Here is a 2,753-nt window from a genome sequence, read left to right as displayed (position 1 = left end):
CCAGGACCCGCAGAGGGAATGGAAATGAAAAGAGATGAGAGCTTGCATGAACTTCTTCTAATTATTTTGGTGAAGATAAGAAAACCTAGAGGGATGGGTTCAGCTGACAACCCTGGCCAGGGGAAGAATGTGAAACGAAGGTTTTCCTAGCTCAGTATCCCAGGGAGCTCAGGCAGACTCTTGATTGTCTTCTAAATATTCTCAATCTATAAAATGCTCATTCTTAGTAACTGTCATCTGGTAAAATGTTCCACAGATAATTGAACACTATTCAAATTCTTTTCTTAAATGCTATGGAAAATAATATAAAGTATTTGTTTTTAAGAAAAAAAAAAACATGGATATGTGAGGCAAAAGTAAAGAGAATCAAACATACAGTTATTCCCCAGAGTGAAGTCACAGTTCAAGTTAGGTGATTAAACAGAAGTGATGCAAACCTATGACGTGAATAAGAAACTCCTCACACGAGAAGGGTTTTCCTTCCTCTGAGCTGCAAAGTCCTACCCCATGAGAATGCTAGGAGAATTTTTATAGCATAAGGTTTTCCTGGTTATCGCTATGATTCTCCTCCATTGTGGAGGTTTTTTTCTTTCTTTAAGTAAAGGCCCTCCTGCTGTCCATCATGGAAAAGTTCAAATAAGTCAATGCTTCTTTCTCAGGCCAAAAGCCAATGCTCTGAGGCACCTGCAAGGTTCCGAACGTCGTTCCCCTGCTGTGAGCCTGTTTTCTCTGCTGTCAGCGAATTCAGAGTCCTGGCGCTGCACGGGTTCCTGCTAAGTGGCTGTGCCATAAGTGTGTCTACTTCCAAGTCCTCTTTGTTTCCCAGCTTCCTATACTAACCTTTTTTTGGCTTGGTCTCCAAAAGAGCAGAAAAACTGTATACAATGACACAGAAACAGCATATTCTTACAAGATTCCTTTCCCAGGTTACTAAATATTACTGAGGAAAAAGACATGTTTGTAAAGACCGGCATGGCAAGTGCTCAGTGTGGAACTGCTGAGATCAAACTGCATGTCACAGACAAATGTGCGAGGACTGCTGCTTCCACGAGCGTGTTCCTCTGATCTGTCCCACTTGTATTCTGAATCTTATCTGGCATCAAAACTGGACTATAGATCAGCAAGTGGGATATCCAGGTGTAACCAGGACCAGCCACCGCAGCTGCCATGGGAAACCTTCAGCTCTTGGCTGGCTTGGCAGATGGTCGTTCCCTCGTGTTAACAGAGGCTGGCAGAGGAGTTAGGAGAACAAGCTCTCAGTGCAGACTGCCTGGGCCATATCACTGCTCCGCCACCTGCTCGGTGACTCTGGGCAAGCTGCTTAACATCTATAAGCCTCAGTTTCTTCACCTGTAAACAGGGATAATTCCCACCTGATGAAGTCTCAGGGGAATAGTAGCACATGGTAAAGTTCAAAAGTGTTGTTTACTATTATTAAGGAAAGTACTTTTTTCCCATTATTGTTAGTAATTTTACTCTTAGCACCACCTTTCCAGAGCCACATAGTCCTCATCTTCACAGCATTAGAGCACCAATTTGGACTTGTCCCTGAAGGAAATGTTCAAAGTCAAAGTCAAATCCTACCTCCCCACCAACTAAAAAAAAAAAAAGACTAAAGGTTTTCCTTCAAACACCAACCATAAATTGGGATGGTTGCTTCCTAGACACTGGGTTACAATGCCCAGTGCAGGGGTTTGGCCCACTCTGGGTTATGATACGCATGTAAAAGCAGCGATTAGAAAGTGGGTGGAAGAAAATTAAAACTATAAAAAAGCTATGAACAAGAGAATGTTTCCTTCTTTCTAAATGCCCCACATGGTGATTGAACTTTAAGGCCTCCTAGTAATTCTTCTGTTAGCATCTTCTCAATCAAGATGCCCACAACAATCTCTGTGAAAGACACAAATCAAATGTCACTTGTCCTTCCCCAGATGTGGAACCTGAGGCTGCTGAGGCCGGGTTTTCCTCCAGGGTCACACCGCCAGCCAGTGACTGGACAGGGGCCTGAGCCCAGGCTTCTGTTCTTCACAGCTGGTGCCCTTTGACATAGTACCAGCTCCGTCCAAAAGCACTGGCTAAGCGATAGGAATGAGGGACACGTCAATCCTTAAATTTAAATGTTTCCAGAACATTGAGACTGAAAACAGCATCAGCCAAACCAACTGATGCTCTGACGCATCCTGGGTCACTTATGGAGGAGTCCGGGTCAGTTCCACAGTTCTCTCGGTTTTACTGAGTACTCAGAAAAGGGAAGTCAGGAGAAGAGCCTTTAAGTATTGAAAAAATGCTTCTAGGAGTGCAAAGAAATACGAGGGCTACAGTTCTCAAATCCACTGTGTGTATATTGTAATCTCTGCACACAAAGAGCCGGCAGGTGCAGCAGCCCCACTTTCCATATCAAAAATTCCATCATCTTAAAATTTAAAACCAACAGTAATAATTTTTTAGTTCTTTCTCCAGAATACCACTAAAACTATGCACAAAAGTTCAGCATGCTCCAATTAATAACATCAAAGTCGGAAACCATTTTAGAGAAAGCAATAGCAAGAAACTAAGATAACGTACCTTGTTTAGAATATACTGGAACTGGTTTTATGAAAGAAACCCACTGTACATTGATTTTTTTCTGCTTAAAAACTAGTATTTTAAATTATTCTTGCTGTTTACAGGCTAGGGATGCCAGGGTAGAATGCGTCATCTCTGCTCTTCTTAAAAAGCAAAGTGATATCAAATATTCATAGAAAGTGGGACAT

This window comes from Otolemur garnettii, unplaced genomic scaffold (genome assembly GCF_000181295.1).
Source record: "Otolemur garnettii isolate 467f Iridium unplaced genomic scaffold, OtoGar3 scaffold00107, whole genome shotgun sequence".
Lineage (NCBI taxonomy): Eukaryota > Metazoa > Chordata > Mammalia > Primates > Galagidae > Otolemur > Otolemur garnettii.
This window is presented reverse-complemented; position numbering follows the sequence as displayed.